The sequence below is a fragment of the Antechinus flavipes genome, chromosome 3 (assembly GCF_016432865.1).
Source record: "Antechinus flavipes isolate AdamAnt ecotype Samford, QLD, Australia chromosome 3, AdamAnt_v2, whole genome shotgun sequence".
Classification (NCBI taxonomy): Eukaryota; Metazoa; Chordata; class Mammalia; order Dasyuromorphia; family Dasyuridae; genus Antechinus; species Antechinus flavipes.
In genome coordinates, this window is record NC_067400.1 from 325,063,464 (window position 1) to 325,083,501 (window position 20,038).

Here is a 20,038-nt window from a genome sequence, read left to right on the forward strand (position 1 = left end):
TTTAAAGTAAATGTTGAATGCAAGGCATTGTGCTAAGCACTGATCTATAAATTGGACAATTAAGACAGTCAAGGAGTTTAATGGGGAAGAGAACACATATGGAAAATTTTAGCTTCAAGTTATATGGAAAAGTCCCATGATCCTTAGGAGCAACACCTAAACAGAGGGTAACTGGTCTTCTTTTATGTCATTTCCATATCTGTTTCTAATGCTAAACCATTTATCAATGACAGAGACTCTGGTGACTTTCCTAGGTCTATGGTAGCTGTGGCCTTAGCATCTGTAAGAACAACTGCCAGGTTGTATCATCTCAGAATGATGGCTGCAGATACTGATCCAAAAGCTACTGAGCTCACACTAACTGTATCTCTATTAGGACAGTTAGAAGGACTATGTAGGCATTATGCTGATTTCTAGGTGATAAAAAAATAAATAAAGAAAGAAGTGAAGCAAAGAATTCTACTGGGAGAAGAAAAAAGGTGGAGAACAAATGGGGTTAAATTATATCACATAAAGAGGCATGAAAAACCTATAACAATAGAGGGAAAGAAGAAAGGGACAAGCATTGTTTGAACCTTATTCTTATTGTATTTGGTTCAGAAGAAATAACATACACACTCAGATGAGTAAAGAAATCTCTTACCTTATACGGAAATAGGAGGAGGAGAAAGAGGAAAAAAAAAAAAAAAAAGAAGTGTATGATAGAAGAGAAGACAGGTTGAGGGAAGTGGTGGTAGGGAGGAACATTAATGAGGAAGAGCAAAGTAAAAAGAGAGAGAAAAGTACAAATGAGGAAAACAGGACAGAGGGAAATACATAGTATTATTCACTACTGTGACTGTGAAAGGGATGAACACTCCCATAAAAGGGAAACAGATACCAAAGTGTAAAAACAAATCCTACAATACACTGTTAACAAAAAATACATTTGATGCAGAGAGACACAGAGTAAAAGTAAAAAGCTAGAGCAGAATATATTATGCTTCAGCTGAAGTTAAAAAAAAAAAAAGCAGGGGTAGCAATCCTTAAATAAAGCAAAACTAGATCTAATTAAAAGAGATAAAGAAACTACATTTTGCTAAAATAATACCATAGACAATAAAATTATTATCAATACTAAACACAGATACACAGATACATCAAGTAGTATAGCATTCAGATTCTTAAAGGAGAAGTTAAGTGAGTTACGTGAAGAAATAGATAGCAATACTATGCTACTGGTGGACATCAACCTCCCCCCTCTCAGAATTAGACAAATCTAGCCACAAAATAAACAAGAAAGAAGTTAAGGAGATGAATAGAATTGTACAAAAGTTAGTTATAATAAACCTCTGGAAAATTGAATGAGGATAGAAAGGAATATACCTTTTCCTCAAGAATATATGATAGCTACACCAAAATTTATCATGTATTAGAGCATAAAAACCTCACAATCAAATTAAGAAAAGGAGAAATATTAAATACATCCCTTTCAGATGATAATGCAATTAAAAATGATGAGTAATAAAGGACCATGGACCATGGAAAGAAATTAAAAATTAATTGAAAATTAGATAATCCCAAACAATGAGTGGGTCAAACAACAAATCAATTATTTCATCAAAGACACTGATGATAATAAGACAAAAGACCAAAATGTATAATAATAAGAAAACAGACCAAAATGTATAGGATGCAGCTATACCAATACTTAGGGGAAATTTTATATCTCTAAATGCTTACATGAATAAATGACAAAGATCAGATTAATGAATTGAGTATGCAATTAAAAGAGCTAGAAAAAGAACAAATTAAAAGTCCTCAATTAAATATCAAATTAGAAGTTCTGAAACTCAAAGGAAATTAATAAAATTCAAAGTAAGAAAATTATTGAACTAAAAAATAAAACTAGGATATGATTTTATGAATAAATCACTAAAATAGATATTTAGTTAATTTGATTTTCAAAAAGAAAGAGAATCAAATTAAGTTTCAAAAGTAAAAGGGGTGAATTCACCACCAATATAGAAGAAATTAAAGCAAAAAATAAGAGTTATTTTGTTCCACTGTATGCCAATGAAATCAACAATCTAAAAAATATGGATAAATATTTACAAAAACATAAACTGCCTAGATTAACAGATGAGGCAATAAAATACTTAAGTAATCCCATTTTAGAGAAAGAAATTTAACAAACCACCAATGAATTCCCTAAGGAAAAAAAATCTCCAGGAGCTAGATGGATTTACAAGTAAATTCAACTATATCTTTAAAGAACAATTAATTCCCAATACTATTTAAACTATTTGGAAAGATAGGAAAACAAGGATTCTTATCAAATTGCTTTTTATGACACAAATTTGGTGCTGATACCAAACCAGGAAAAGCCAAAACAGAGAAAAAAAATTTTAGACCTACTTCACTAATGAATATCAATGCAATTTTTTTTCTTTTTTTATTCAAAAAGAGTAAGAAAAAAAAAAAAACAGAAAAGGAATACAAAACAAAATAAACCAAAACAAAAGAGAATATTATTACCCCATCCAACAGACTATTAGGGAGGATTCAAAATATATAACAACAAATTACTAGATGATGAAAGTGTGTGTGTGTGTGTGTGTGTGTGTGTGTGTGTGTGTGTAAGTGTGTGTGTGTGTTAGTAGAAGAAATTACATTCATGTATGTCTGTAGAGGGCTGAAACTCCAAAAAGGTATGCTTGAATCAGACAACCAAGCACTTAAGGCTAATTACCTATTCGATGTGAGACAATGATTCTATTAGCATATGTTTGGATAAATGGCTCTTTTCATTGTTGGTGCTTACAAAATGTTTGGTGTTTTAAGATAATCAGAGGCAAGGATTGGAGGGGGAGGGAGATAGGCAGAGTCATGGAGGAGAAAGACTGGAGATTCTGGCCCTAGAATCCAGGAGAGATCTTTGGCAAGCCGCATGGCAGCTTGCCTACATCCTTCACTTCTCCCTCTAAAGACCAAGGACTTTAATTCATCGTAACTCTGGCTGACCCTGAAGCCCTCCAAGGAGCTAGCCTGCACTTCACAAACATCCATTTTTTCTTTACTTTCTTGTAAATTGTCCTTTGGTGCTCTGTTGCATACCTTATTTACTTCATTCTTTTTTTTTTGGCCTTTTCATCTCTCATCCCCACCCCCAAGCAAGCTAAAATTTAGAAAAGACATCTTTATGTAGACATATAGAGATAGGGATATATATACACACACACCTCTTTTCTATCCCTGCTGACTCTTTAAATTCTTCTCCATAACTTGCCTTTCTATTTATTTAACTCCCCCTCTACCCAAGGATCCTTCCTTTGTCTCCTTTTCTCACTCTTTGCTTCCCCATCTGTTCATTTCTTCCCCCTTATTTCTTTATAGGTTTTGGAAGATGCTATGCCCTTCATGATATATATGTAGTGTTGCCTATTGAACCCATTCCCGATGTCAGTAAGTTTTCAGAACTACAAACTCTCCTCCCTCTAATGTCGCTTTCTATTCTTCCTCTGCACCTCATTTGTATGACATGATTATTATTTTTACCTTAACTCTGCCAATCTTTCTTTTGAGCTACCCTACTGTTGATGTGAATCTTAAACATATAGTACACATTTCCTATGTTAAAAAAAAAAAAAATTTGCCATGTTTAAACAGTTTGCTCCTTAAAATTGATCTTTGATCAATATATTGCTCTTATATATTAAATTTTCCATTAAGTTTGGGTTTGGTTAAAAGAAAGTCCTGAAATTCTATAAGTTCATTGAATATCCATTTTTTTCTCATTCAACATTATAGATAATTTTGCCAGATATGATATTGGGCTGCAGGCCTAGTTCTTTTGATTGTTGGTAGATATATCTGATTCCAGGACCAACAATCTTTTATTAAGATGTTGATAAATCTTGTACAATTCTAATTGTAGCTACAGCATATTTGTTTCTAGCAAAATTCTCTCTTTGATCTCGAGGCTTTGATATTTGGCAATAATATTCCTGTGTGTTTTCTACAAAGGATCTCTTTGAAGTAAGTAATGACTGGTGGATTTTTTTTCTATATCTACTTTCCCCTCATGTTCTTTCCTTCCAGGATAATTTTCTTGGATTATTTCCTGCATTGTGTCAAGGTTCTCTTTTTGGTCATATGTGGGACAGGGTGCTAGATGACCCTCTTTCCCAACTTGACTCAGAGGCATCTTCAGATCTAAACAGAAAAAGTCCTTGCAAGAAGTGGTCCAAGCACATCAACTGGATAGTCTAGCATGGTGTGTGTGTGTGGCACAGGCCAGAAGCAGAGAATGGATTATATAGCAGAAAAAACACAGATACACCTCACCTTCCTGTTGATTTTCAAAGTCATTGAATGGACCGAAAAGGGAGTAACCATTGACCAATGGTCAAAAAAACCCTATCCTGGGATCACATGATTTCCTCCTGAAATTTAGGCCTAAGGTCTGACCTACTGTATTCTACAGTATTTTGAGAAATCTTCATTGGTTCCATTCAATTACAACTTTCTGGCAGTCCAATCATTCTTAAATTTTCTCTTCTTGATCTAGTCTCCAGATCTGTCATTTTTAAAAATAAGCTGTTTCACATCCTGTTTTATTTTCTCATTCTTTATAATCTGTTTTGTTATTTCTTGCTCTCTCATAGCTTCACTGACTTCCCCTTGCCCAATTCTAATTTTCAAAGAGTTATTTTCATCTTTGAGACTCTGTGCCTCCTTTCCTAATTAGTTAACTTTTTTTTCATAATCATATTGGTTTTTTAAGTTTTTCCTCAATGTCTCTCACTTGATTTTTAAATTCTTTTTTGAGTTCTTCTATAAATTCTCTTTGGGAGAGTAGCCATTTCACATTACTGTTTAGGATAGAAGTTTTATTTTTGTTTTTTTGTTTTTGTTTTTTTTTTAATTAAAGTGTCTTCCTCTGAAGATGAATCCCAGTCTTCCTCTTCACATAATATGTTTCTTTCTTCTTAGCAGGGTTTTTTTTTTTTTTTTTAAATAGGAGGTATTAGGATAAATATCTCTAATCATGAGGTGGAGAGATAATGCTTCACACCTCAATTCTCCACTTTGATCAAGGATTCCAAACCAAGAGCTTCCCAACTCCAACAAGTGCCCACAGCCAGCAGCATTTCTACCTCTGCACTCACTTGAGTGCTGGTTCCTTCTCGCCCAGGGCCAAGTTCCACAGCACACAGCTAGGCCTGGCATCTCTAATTAGCTGAGGTCAAGGTCATTCAGTTCTCCCAGAACCATTCCCCAATTCCACAGTCATGAGATAGTTTCTATGGTTCCTGCTAAGACTCCAACTCATACCCAGCTAGCTCCAGGGCTCCCCACTAGAAGTTTCTGCAAAGCTAGCCTTGAGGTGTTTTATTTCAAACAGGCCAATTCCCAGACTGGATCTTTCTTCAAATCTTCTAAGGTTGTATCAGGAGGACCCCAGTTCTGCCCCAAGTCTTCTTGAATTTTCACCCTGAGGAACAAATTTTTTCTATTTGTTGGGAAATAAGAGCTTGAAATTTACCAACCTATTCAAGACATTTTCCCAGAATCCTCCCCAATGCAAAATTTTCAAATAAAATATTAGCAGAGAGATTACAGCAATTTCTCACCAAAAAGATATTCCTATAAATCAGGAATTACGGCTGATTCAATTATTAGGAAAACTCTTAGCAAAATTGACTATATCAATAACAAAACCAATAGAAATCATTTTTATTTCAATAGATGCAGAAAAAACTTTTGCCAAAAAAAATAGCACCTTTCCACTAGAGAGAATAGGAATAATTGGAGTTTTCCTTAAAATAGTAAATATCTACCTAAAACCATCAGCAAACAAGGCAATATGCTAGAAGCCTTCCCAAAAAGATCAGGGGTGAAACAAGTTTGTCCATGGTCACCACTATTATTCAAAACTAGAAATTTTAGTTTAAATAATAACAAAAGAAAAAGAAATTGAAAGAATTAGAATAAGCAATGAGCTGATATTACCACTCTGTGAAGATGAGATGATGGTATTAAAGATTTCTTAGAGGCTGTAGGACCTTAGGCCTAAATTTCATATAATCCCTATTCTCAGAAGTCCATAGCGCAGAAAAGATCAGACTCTAGGTTTAAACTTCAAGAAATTATGTGATCCACAGGAAGTAGACAGTGTTGCTAACCATTGGTCAGTGCTTACTTCCTTTTCAATCCATCCAATGAACCCAAGTCTTTTGCTATTTAACTCATTTCTGTTTCTGCCTCGGGGCCACACACCATGCTGGGCTGCTCAGTTGGTGTGCTTGGGCCTCTCCTAGCAAGGACTGAATAAATACTTTCTGTTTGTATTTGAAGATGCATATGAGTAGTCAAATTGGGTAAGGAGGTCTAGCACCTTTCCCACACAATATACTTAAGAGAATCCTAGAGAATCAACTTAAAAAACTTCTTGAAATAATTAACTTAAAGCAAAGGTGCAAGATATAAAATAAACCCACATAAGTCTTCAGAATTTCTATATATTACCAACAAAGCTCAGCAGCAAGATATAGAAAGAGAAATTCCATTTAAAATAACCATAAATAATTTTGTCTTGCTTTTCTTTATTTGTATCACTGCACTCAATACATGCTTTGAACATTTTAAGCACTCAACAACAGTTTCATTCATTCATTCATATCCCCATTTTGGTTTTCTCTACAGTTATTTTAAATGGAATTTCTTTCTATCTCTTGCTGATGTCAGTAACATATATAAATGCTGATGATTTGTGTGGGTTTATTTTATATCCTGCAACCTTCCTAAGCTGTTGTTTTGGGTAGGTTTTTGGATGATTTTCTTGGATTTGCCAAGTATATTATCATATCTTCAAAGAGTGATAGTTTTATTTCCTCACTGCCTATTCTAATTCCTTTAATTTCTTTTTCTAATCTTCTTATTGCTAAAGCCAACATTTTTAGTACTATGTTGAATAATAATGAAAAGATTTGGGGGAGCATCCTTGTTTTACCCTGATCTTCCTAAGAATGCATCCAACTTCTCTCATTACAGATAATGCTTGTTGTATTGGTTTTAACTAGATACTGTTTATTTTTCTTTTAAAGAAAGTTCCTTTTATCCCTATGCTTTCTAGTGTTTTAATAGGAATGGGTACTGTATTTTGTCCAGAGCTTTTTCTTCATCTATTAAGATTATCATATGATTACTACTGGTTTTGTTATTGATATGGTTAATTATGGCAATAGTTTTCCATATAGTGAACCAGCCTTACATTTCTGGTATAAATCCCACTTGGTTCTAGTGTATTATCCTGCTGATAAATTGCTATCATCTCTTTGCTAATATTTTATTTAAAAAATTTTAATTTTCATCAATATGCAATTGTGAGATTGGTCTGTAACTTTTTTTTATTTTGGTTCTTCCTGGTTTGGGTATCTGTACATATTTGTGTCATAGAAGGAATTTGGCAGGACTCCTTTGTTACCTGTCTTTTCAACCAGTTTACATAGAATTGAAACTAATTGTTTCTTCTGTCTGTGTGTATTTTTTCTATTCTTGGGTGAATGAATATCCAAGAGGTAATAGAAGCTATGGACAGAGTTTAGGAATTTGTGAGCTTCAAAAAAGTAGACAACAATCAGAGTCAGTAAATAAGTCTGGTTCAGAATCAGTACCTGTCCAAAGAAATAATCTGCTTGACAGCCAGAAAAAAAAAACAATTCAAATACCGAGGTGCCACAGTAAGGATCACCCAAGATCTGGCTGCCTCCATATTAAAGGATCAAAGGGCCTGGAATCTGATATTCCAAAAGGCAAAAGAACTTGGAATGCAGCCAAGAATAAACTACCCAGCCAAGCCGAGCATTTTCTTCCAGGGAAGAAGATGGATATTTAATGAAATAGATGAATTCCATTTGTTTCTAAGGAAAAAACCAGAACTAAACAAAAAAAAAATTGATCTACAAACATAGGACTCAAGAGAAGCAGAAAAAGGTAAAAAGAACTCTTGAGAACTGTATTTCTCTTGTAGATATACAAAAAACATAATTTGATTTTACTGATATAACATTAAAAAATGGAAGTAGAAATGGAAAGGGGATAGTGTCAGAAAACGGGAAAAGAGGAGATAAAAAGAGGGAAACTACATCCCATGAAGAGGCAAAGGAAACCTATCAGGTCTGAGGAAATTTAGAGAGGGGGAGGAACATTGTGTGAATCTTACTCTCATCAGAGTTGGCTCAAAGAAACAATCTGCTTGACTCCCAACAGTGAATCAACCTGGCAGTTGAAACATTAGTTCCTGAAAGCAAGAGTGCAACTTATCCATACTCTATTGAGAATTGAATTTGGTGGAGAAACCTAAAAAAGGAAATAAAGGCTCTGCAGGTCTCTCACTCTTGGGTTTTTTTCCCCTCTTTGGGTGGGGATACCATTTTATAACAATCAGTAAGTATGAGTCAATTCTCACTAATGTCATAGGAACCAAATGAGTGGGTAGAAAATAGAATATATCTCATTCAAGGAGATGATGATGTACCTGCTGTACCTTCTCAGAAAATATCCCTTTGAAAAAATGTATTGCTATTAACTTGTTAATTTATATTGAAGAAACAGTAACCAGTAGATTGATATTGGGGAGACATACCAGAAGGGGATTCCTGACAGAACTAAACCAAATTTCTCAGGGGAGCAGTAGCTAGCTAGTCACATTTTTGAGATATAACTATCTAGTCCAAGCATGGGTTGGGAGAGAGTGAGCCTAGAGGCCATCCTACATAAAAGAAATGGCATTAGTCTGGCTCACTTGTCTTTTTTTAAAAGGTAAACTGGAAAGTTACTTAACTTCTTCTTAGAAGGAAAAAGGTTCTGAAAAAGGTTCACCAAGGATTTCATACTAGTCAGCAAAGTGATATCCTATATTAATCACTGTTTTACTTTTTGCTTATACTTCATACAAGAGACACAAGGAAGGAAGTGGCTGATAGAGGTACTGAAAGGAGTAAATTCAGTTTGCCTAACCATCAAAGAAAGGAACTAAGGATAAGAACCCACCAAGGCTTTTGCCAAATTGATTGAAATTCAAGGAAACAGAACAAGTCTCAAAGCCAATCTAACTCAGTTCAATTTAGAAAATAACAACTTAATCAAACTTTAGGAATAACAACATTAAAGTGTAGTATGGATGTATTTATATACACAGAAATGCATACTACAATTGGATAAAATTTAGAATTTAGGAAATTTAAGTGTTCTAACTATGCTGTATAAATAGCTATTAAATAGTTTTGTTTAAAATTTCATTTACTTATATTTTCATGAATATGGTTTTAAAACAAAGCTTAAAACAAATCTCAGATAGACATCTTATAGCTTGGATTCTAAGAATGAAACCAAAGAACTTAACCACCAACTGTTGGTAGTGTAACCTAATTACAAGAAAGGTGATTAAGACTAAAAATAATCTCCAAACTACAAAGTTACAAAATAATGGTATTACATATCAGTACTGATTCAGTTCAGTATCTCACACCATTCATAGCATAATATAAAAGCTTACCATAAAAAGACGGCATTAAAAATTGTTAAATTATGTCCAGCACATTCTATTTAGTAAGAGAAGAAAATATGCAGAACATTCTATGATTAGAGATTCTCTAGACTGGGTTTTCTTCAACTTTTTCCACTTGCAAGCTCTTTTCACTCAATAAATTTTTCTGTGACCCCAAGTATGTGTGGGTACACACACACACACACACACACACACACACACACACAAACATATAGGAATATATAAGCATAAAAACATAAAATCAAACATTTACTTATAACAAATCATAATTTTGTGATCCTTCCTCTCCCCCTCGGAGTTCAGTTATGAAAGCCCATATAGGAGAGCAAACCACAGTTTAAGGAGCTGTGCTCTAGAACAAGGTGTCAAAATCACACAGCCACTTTGGTCAGCTTGGCAAGCAAATCTGCCAGGGGAGAAGCCTGAATCAGATTAAATGTAATTGGGAAATACTTAACAAGATAAAAACATAACAGAACGTGGTAACTGTTAATTTGTTTTTTAAGTCAATATCTGGCAGCATTAATCTACTTTCTATTTGAATGTAACATCAATGATCTAACCAACCACCTCATTTTATAAATTAGGAAATCAAGCCTAGAGAGAATGACATGTCCAACCAAGTTCACATATATAGAAAGTTGCAGAAATGGGATTCAAGCCCAGGTCCCAATTCTTCTAAATTTGTAGTAGACAATATTCTAGTTCTAAATTCAATATTCTTTCTTCTGCTCCAAAAAGGACCTTTTTAACAAGAGCTGAAACAAACAACAAACAAAAATCTTCACTATGAAAGGCTAACAACCTTCACATAATCCAGAAAAGTCAGAATTGAGTTTTTAAACATACTGGTACCTGTAAAGTTTATTTTTTACATGAAAAAAGTGTATTTTTTACATATATTACACTATAATAAAAATTATAATATTATTAATATTCCTTTAAAAATGTCATTTTCATTTTATGGGGAATAGGGAAGAGAAAATCAGTTATGTAAATTTGCTGTATAACAAATTTGTCTAACATGAATAAATCTATTCTTATAATAATGCTAGTGAAATTTCCTTTTTCTTATCTAATAAATGTGTATTTTATTTTCTTAAAGATAATCATTAAAGTTTTCCACAAAAACTTAAAGTTGCCATGAAATTATAACATACTGTTTAAATTTACCTATTCTTTAAACTTGTTAGAAAGATAATCAAGAGAGAGATAAACATTTACTCTACCATTCTGGAATGCAAGCACTCTATTTCCTTTCTTCTTATCTCTGGACAAGTAATTCACAACAGATTCCAATGAATAGAAGCTCAAGATCACATTACAACATATAGACAGTAACTAGATACATTATGCCACCCACCCACTATGTATCTTTTCTCTCAACTTTCCACATTTTCTTTTTTCTCTTCTTAGCCCTCTCCTTTCTTTCTACTTTTCTTCTTATACCTTATGCCTGAGGGGAGACTCTAGTGATCCAGAGAAGTATTTAGTGGTTAGAAGGGGTCCTGCAAGGCGCTGGTCCTACAAGGGCAAAGAGAGGAAAGGGCAAATACCTGGGACTGCTAGAGTAGGAGACTCAAAAAATGATTTGGCTCTTTCACAAAATGACTAAAAAGATTCTCCCAAATTTCACTTTGTCCTCTTAGTCTAATAGTTCTGACCATTTTTGTTTTTATTAATTCATGACATATGGTGGCTAGATTTTATATTTGGAATCCAGGATGGTTAATAATAATAATTGATATGAATTTGAATTTTATGTTTTCAGATCATCAAAGTTCTTTAACATTTCCCAAATCCATCAACAAGTATTAAATCTTTCTATGCAGACACTATGCTTAGGGGTTGTTATACTAATATAAAAAAGAAAATAATAGCTTAATATCGTTTATCAAGGGACTTTTTGGGAAGTTTTTGTTGTTAACATTTAATTTCTTTTCCAAAATATTTAATATGAAATCAAATGCTGTGTTACAGTTGCTCAGTATAAAAATATCTTAATCCCTTCCCTAAGAGCCCCACTCCTTCAATTTTGTGTGGATTTTTAATGCATTTATACTTTGGCTGTTATTTTTTATTTTTTTCAATATATTCTGGGCCAAGTTCTGTGGTCAGATGAGGGTAGGACATATTATCTGGATTTATTGGCTCTATAAATTTAAAACATTGTATTTGAAATACCTTTACTGAGATATTGAATAGAAAAGATTTTATATTTTAAGTTGATTTTCTAGATTAATTATTAATGAAGTAAAAATAAAGTTCCTTCCTTTAAAAGCCATGATTTGGGGCAGCTAGGTGGTGCAATGGATAGAGCACCAGCCTTGAAGTCAGGAGGACCGAGTTCAAATCTGGCCTCAGACACTTAATATTTCCTAACTGTGGGACTCTGGACAAGTCACTTAATCCCAATTGTTTCAACAAAAAAAAAGAAAAAAAAGTCACAACTTCCTTGGATCTCAGTCTCCTTATCTGTAAAATGAGAAGTTAACATGTATGTAATTAATGCTTGTTAATTTGAAATGCTTTGTTGGCTTCTAAAACTATAATTCTTAAATTGCTTCCTTATTCTTTTATTCAAGTCTTGGGGTTATAGGATCATGACTTTAGTACTAGAAAGAATCTGGGAAGGGGAAGTAGTTGTCTAATCCAAAGCCCTTCATTCTGCTCATAAAGAAATTGAAGCTTAGAAAAGTCAATGGTTAAAATGTGATGACTGATGTCATGCATAAGTAATAAGTGGCAGATGTAGGGAACCCAGTTCTTACAATTTTAAGTCTAGACATTAAGGGCAGCACATAGAGAAAGGACCTCAGAGTCAATCTTATCTAATCTTTTCTCATTACAAATAAGGAAACTGAGGCTCAGAGAAGGTGTAACTTGCTTAAGGTCACACTCTAGTGCCAGAAAGGGAATTTAAAAATAGCTTTTATGCAGGAGGTCCTGAGTTCAAATTTGACTGCAGACCTGTAACAATACCTAGCTGTGTGCCCCTGGGTAACTGCCCACTGGGCAGTGGGCCCAACTGCTTGGGGGGGGGGGAGCTTTTATGATTCTAATCCATATACTTTCCATTATACCAAAGCATACCCTGGTTTCCATTGCACTATACTGTCTTCTGTGGGTCATCTTCAGTCATCCTAATCTATATCTTTCCATTGAATCCAGATAGCTTCAAAGGAGAGTAAGACTGGTGACTACAAAAGCTCTGCTTCACTTAAATCCAATGCTGTAGGTCATAACATCACTTTCCTGATGTCATGGCCCTCCTTCAAAAAATCTTCTTATACTTACAAACAGCCACTAGTACCCCCGTTGGCCCCACTAGTGTAAGAAGCCAACCTGGAGTCTTTTTTTTAAATATATTTTCACAACTATAGTTCAACATAATTGGTTTTCCTTTGTAATCCTATGTATTTTATGTACTTAAAAACATTCTAAGGATAGATCTACACTTCACCAGACAGCCAATGGAAATCACCCCAAAAGGTCAGTAACTTCTACACCAGTAGAAGGGACTTGCTGAATAACCCTTGAATTGCCAACTTATTTTGAAGACAGTTATGAAATATCAAGGAGGCCCTTCTACAGAATGCATGATGGCTACTCCACAGTTTATCTCAAATAGCATGAAAGATCTCAACTCTAAACTAAATTTCAACTATCTGGCCAATATTTACGTATTTATGGTCAAGTATTGGGATTCTATAAAATTTAGTTCTATTTTTCAAAAATGTCATTACATGAGAATAGTGTAATATGTTCTGAAGTTCATTCCTATCCCCAATGTTTCACTCCTCTGAATAATTCTTCTACCTATAAGAAAATCAACAAATGATGGAGGCGGAAACACTTATCCATCCATTCATTCGGCAAGCTTTTACTGAATGTTTACAGTAAATGGCACATTGTGTTAAGCTATGTGGAAGATTACAAATAAGTATAAAATAAGGAACCTATCCTCCCTAAATTTACAGTTTAGTTGAAGGAAACAATTTGTGTAAGATAAATAACAAAAGGCAACATAGGATGAGCATTCAAATGGTTAATAAAAATATTCATTTTGAAAATTACATATTTATTTGTGTACATATCACAGTTCTTCCATCAGAATATAACATCTTGAGGGTAGGGATTTTTTTTTTAATTTTTACCTTTGTATCTGCAGAATTTGGTACCTATGAGGAGGCATTTAATCAATGCCCTCACTGATTATAAAGATGACACATAAGCTCTCTCCTCAGAACACCTATGTCTAAGACCACCAGGTGGTAGCAGAGAGTTAGAGTTTCACCAGACTGGACTCAGAAAAATGTGATTTCTACTTACTATTTGCTAATACCTTAATGATTATTTTATATAGTTTTTATACACAGGAAAGTATATTTATATACAATTTATCTAGTAATTTTATGCATAAATGAAATCTGAATAATTTGCTAAAGTTTCCACTATACATAGGTTCTGATCAGTGAGAATAATGAATCCCAGGAAATAGTTCTATATATTCAAATTTGAACTATTTGAAGTGGTAATCATGTAAAATAGGGTAATTTGTTCCAGTTCAATAGAAATATGTACTACAAATTCGAATAATATGACCACATCACAGGATTCACTGCACTAATCAGTACCTGGATGTGTTACCTAACCACTACCTAATAATTTTGTGTGTATATGTTTGAGTGTATTTATGTATAAACTTTTTATTTATATAATATACATTTTAATAGATACATGATGTCTTCCCCATTCAACCATAGGCTCATTCGAACTAGGTATTTCATTTTTTGTATTTGCTTGCTTAGTATCTGACATACACAAAGAAGGTATTTAATAAATACTTACTGATTTGACTGAAAAAGGAAAATGAGAGTATTTCCACCTAGCTATCTTCTAAAGGAGGAATTATGGACATGGAATATTATTATGTATACTTGATTCATGTATTTACTAGTTTTAAACAAACTGATTATTTTCTTCCTCTTTATTTTTGATTCTTTTTTAAACAATATGGGAGGAAGTAGGACATATTGGGAAATAAATATAACAAAAAAAATCAATAAACGTCAATAAAATTTTGCACAATTGTCAAAAGTCATTTGGAAAATAAAATAATAAAGTAATCAAGCCGAACTGTTATTTTTAAGTCCACAAGTAAATATTAGAAAAATTTCAAAACTAATTTTCTTGTGTAACTTAATAATTTGGCTCTAGAGATAATTTTGAAAGGGGAATTTCAATGTGAAATCACAGAAGCACCTATCCTATCCACTGTTGTAGTCCTAACAATAGATACAGACTCCTCTATTTCTAAGCAGCAGTTAATAAATATTAAGTACCCACTATAGAGCCAAGCAACTGCTAAAAAATGAGGATGAAAAAAAGAGGCAAGGAAAAGTCCCTGCCCTCAAGGAATTCACAATCTAATGATGTACTAGAAATGATTATCTCTGGAGAGAAGAGATTCCAATGGCAATTGAGGAAAATGCATTTGCAAATTCAAGGAATCTACTCCATTAGCAAGGCTGTGATGGCTCTGGAAACTGAGCACGTCAGTAAATACAAATAAATTAGTTTAAGAGAGAGGCACTTGATATAGCAGAGATAAGATGGAGTCAATTCCAATGATATGGAAGGGGTGGGCAAGTAAAGGTAAAGGGTAGTAAGTGAAAAAGAATTAGTTCTAGAAGGAAAGTAGAGAGATGAGAAACGATTGTGAAAATGAACAAAATGGATTGGCATCAAGACAATCAATCAATATACATTTATTAAGCAATTACTATGTATCAAGTACTGTGCTAAACCTTAAACAAATAGTGTGGAAATATTAACAAAGAGGAGAGTCACCATTGACAGAAACAATAAAAAAGAGTATTTTCTTAGACAGCCACGTCAGTCAAAGAGGTAATTTTTTTTACTAGTGCAGTGATTTTAACTTATATTCATAAGCTGAAAACTATTACAGTTCTCATCAGATTGTTGTTGGAAATAAAACAGTGCCAGGCATGTAAACAGAAAAACAGCCAAGTAAGATTTCCTCTGCTTTGATATAGCCTAATATCCAAATGTAAATCTATCCATGAAAAATTTACTAGACTAAAGGAAATTTTGTCACTATTTGTTTACCATAAAAACTGAATGAGCCAAAGTCCCAAAGAGAAGGACACTCCTGAACATATAAATACTTGAAAAAGAAAAATTATAAATATTTTGGCTGGATCCTCTCAGTAGAAAATAAAACCTTATAAGAAGATATATATATATATATATATACACACATATATATAAAATCAGCAATCAAAGTCATGTCTTTATTATATGTATATTTCATATTTATACAAAATTCTCCCAACTACCACATATTTATTTTCATTTACTCGAAGAAGCAGCCATAAATATCATCATTGGCAATAACAGAAACTCTAAACAGATTATAAAAGCATGTTTATTATAAAGCCTTCTTTCAAACTCTCAAATTTTCTACTGAAAGTCATAAGCCAGTTTCTTATTGCTACCAGTACCAATGACATGTTCCTTGAGAAATCTAACAATAATAGTCCTTAAAACAGTTTTGAATAATTTGAAATAGATAATTCCTATGGGCTGTTGCTACTAGAGAATCCCATGCAATCTCTTATTGTGGCCTAAAAATTCTGCTATACATAATACATTAAGGTAGGCAGTTTTAAGTGAAGGAGAGTTTACTGGAAAAGTCTCAGAAAAAGAGAGAAGATGGGAGTAATAATAGCATCTTTATGATAATGCTGTTGTGAAGATCAAATTAGTTAACATGTAAAGTGCTGTGTAAACTTAAAAGTGCTACATGAATATCAGTTAGCTATAAAGACCAAATTAAACTAGAGCAGTACCAGTACTGCTTAATTGGCTCCAAAAGATAAGTGGCAAAAACATTAAGTACAACACCAAATGAATTTTTCCCATAAGGAATACATCTGCATTCCACAGCCTAACTATCCCTCCTCAGCCAGTTCCCCAAAGGAGCAAGTAAGGCTCCAACTGCAGAAAAATAAGCCAACTGAGCTTGGTTCCTCCCTTCTTGGCCCAACTCACTTTCAGAGAGGAACCACAATTTTTATATTCTCACCTCACTTCATGTTGTCCAAACTTCTGGGACATCTCCACCTGGCCTCCTGCCTTTGCTCACACCAGCACCACTGTTCTTGTTTTTTCTCTTTCTACTGAGAATGACAGCCACTTTGTGTCCCTTTCAGTATTACTGTTCTGGGAGCTAGGAGATATACACAGCAGTCACTTAGTCTGCCCCACAACCTGCCTACCCACCATGGCTCCAACCTGACAATCCTACAAAACGTCTTTGCTGGAGAGGAGCTGCCCATGGCTGAAGACAGCAGCAGTGGCATCAGGAGCTGGGCAGTTTGCCTCACCAACTTCATATTCCAAGATCAACCAAGACAACAACCAAGTACAATGAGAGCCAAGTAAGCATCCACTGATTGAGCATTTTTTTCCTGCAAATCCAACAAGTTTCAAAGCAAACTAGTGAAAAAGTACCACTGTACTTCTGTTTTACAAATGAGGAAACAGACAGAGAGGTTAGTGATTTGCCCAGGTCCTACACACATAATGTATAGGAGGCAGGATTTAAACTCAGATCTTCTTGACTCCAAGTCCTGGGCTCTAACTACTGTACCATGTAGTTACCCGAACTGAATTCTTTCCAGTCACTCAAGACTTCCAACCTGGGTACCATCCTCTACCTCTTTTATTCTCTAGATACCATTTTGGCCAAGGACTGTGAAGTTTACTTTCCCAGCACCCTTTGAATATGCCCCCTTCTCTCTTCTGAAATCCTATCACCCTCATTTAGGTCCTCATCACTTCAAGCTTAGACTGATATTAAAGCCTGCTGATTGGTTTCCCTGTCTCAAGTCTTTTGCCATTCCAGGCCCTCTTCCACTCAGCTATCAAAGTGATTTTCTTAAAGAGCCAGGCCAGCCTGACCATGTTCACCTCTATTTATATATTCAATAAATTTGTCCCTTCTTAACTTTTCAATTTTCTTCCATCTTACTTCTGTCAATTCTTCCACTCCTACAAAATCTTTGATCAAGAAACACTGGCTTCTTCCTTGCTTTCCACACAGAAAATAATTCATCTCCCAACTCAAAATACTTTCAATGGCTTTCCCAGAGGCCTAGAATTCCCCCACATCTTTACTGTCTAGCTTCCTTCAGGTCTCAGATAAAGTTCCACCTTCTGCAAGAAGCTTTTCTTCTTAAATCTTCCTTAACCTTAGTGGCCTTCCTACTGAGATCACCTCACTCAGGAAACAAAGTAATGGAGTGAATATAACTTGACCTGGAGTCAAGAAGACCTGATATTAAAAAAAAAAAAAATTTCTGAAAACTGAACAAGAAGGAATTCTATCAAACTCCTTTTATGAGACAAATATAATACTGACACCTAAACTAGGGAGAAATAAAGAAAAAGAAACTTACAGACCAACATTTCTAATGATTGAATACAAAAATATTTACTAAAACATTAGCAAAGGGTATAGTTCATAGTAAAACATTTTAAGAGATTATATATTATGGCTGGAATGAAGAGTTAGTCAATTATTAGGAGTCATAAACACAATTTTTAAAAATAACAAAAATTACAGTTATACCAAAAGATAACAGTTTTTGATAGCATACCAATTTCTGTTGTTGTTTTTTAAAAAAATGTTTAAGCATTAGAATAAAAAGACCATCCCTTCAAAAACTGAAAAGTAACTAAAACTAAATAGCAAAATCTGGAATGGAAAATACTCGAGGTCATTCCAACAGGATCAAGGGAAAAATGCAAGGATGCCCAAACACTTGCCTAGTGTAGTTCCTATCATCAAAGAACTTCTTTTTCACTGGGAAAATATAATGTATTCATTATAAATTTCCAAATCCCCTGAACTAGCTGTGAAATCAAGGTATGAAAAAAACAGCATATCTCTCTAAAGTTACAGACAAGTTCATCTCCCATTACTACTTCAAGAAAGGAGCTCAACTTTAACAAAGTTCAAAGTCAAGAAACAGAATAGAAAAAAAAAGCAAACAAATAAAAAAGAGCCTAACCATAAAAAGCAGATCAAGATATAAACTAGAAGACAACAATGTCTTTGTACACATATAAAGATATAGCTCAATATCTGTGAGTATCTCATAAATCATATATACAATAGCTACAAGTGAAGCCTCAAAGGAAAAAAAAATACAATTTAGACAAACTCAATAAGAATTTTTGAATGAGCTAAAAATTGGTTTTCAAAGTCAAAAAATAGTAGAGGAAAAAATAAAGCAAAGAAATGGAATGAATGTATGTCTAAAACAGAAGCAAGATAGCATTATGGATCAGAAACCAGAATCCAAAAATGTTATTTATAAGAAACACACTTGAAAAAAGAGAATTGTATAAAGTTAAAACAAGGAGGTAGAGCAGAATCTATTACGCTTTACCTGAGGAAGAAAGGACAGGTGTAACAATTGTGATTCCAATCAAAGCAGAAGCAAAAATAGAACTAATTTAAAAAGACAGAGAGGGAAATTACATCTTGCTAAAAGATTCCACAGAAAATGAAGTGACATCAATACTAACCATATATGCATAAGATGACACATCCAAATTCTTAAAGGATTAAATGAGGTGCAGAAGGAAATAGACAGTAAAACCAAACCATACTAATGGGGGATCTCAACTTTATCTTCTCAAGAGCTAAATAAATCTAACCATAAAAAAAATAAAAAAGAAGTTAAGAAGATGAATAGAATTTTAGAAAAGTTAGATATGATAGACCTCTGATGAAAACTGAATTGAATAGGAATAGAAAAAAGTATACTTTTTTGGACAAAGTGTCAAATCTGAAATCAGGAAGACTAATCTTCTTGGGTTCAAATCCAGTCTCAGACACTAGTTACTGACCTTAGACAAGTCACTTAGCTGTGTTTGTCTCAGTTTCCTTATCTGTAAAATGGGTTGGAGAAAGAAATGGCATATTCCAGTATCTTTGCCAAGAAAACTTCAAATGAAATCACAAAGAGTCTAACACAATTGAAAAATGACCAACATTACTTTTTCTCAATTATACATGGCACCTTCACAAAAAAACTGACCATATATTCAAACATAAAAACCTCACCAAAAAAAATGAAGAGCAGAAATATTAAATCTATCCTTCCAGACTATAATACAATAAAATTTACATTCAAAAAGAAAGGGCCATAGAAGCACAGACTGTAAATTAATTGAAAACTAAACAATCTAATTCTAAAGGATAAATGGATCAAAGACCCAATCTAGAAATAACCAATAATTTCCTTTAAGGGAATAACAACGAGTCAACATATCAAAATATGTGCAATGCAGCTAAAGAAGATATTTTTTCTCTAAATATATACATCAATAAAAAAAGAACAGATCAATGAAACAACAGAAAAAGAACAAATTTAAATCCCCAGTTAA

General features: G+C 33.6%; 1 protein-coding gene across 1 annotated transcript in view; it reads right to left on the bottom strand.

Annotated features, from left to right (window-relative positions):
- Positions 1-20,038, bottom strand: part of RYK (receptor like tyrosine kinase) — a 118,690-nt gene that overhangs the window by 66,196 nt on the left and 32,456 nt on the right. The gene's annotated exons all lie outside the window — the stretch shown is intronic.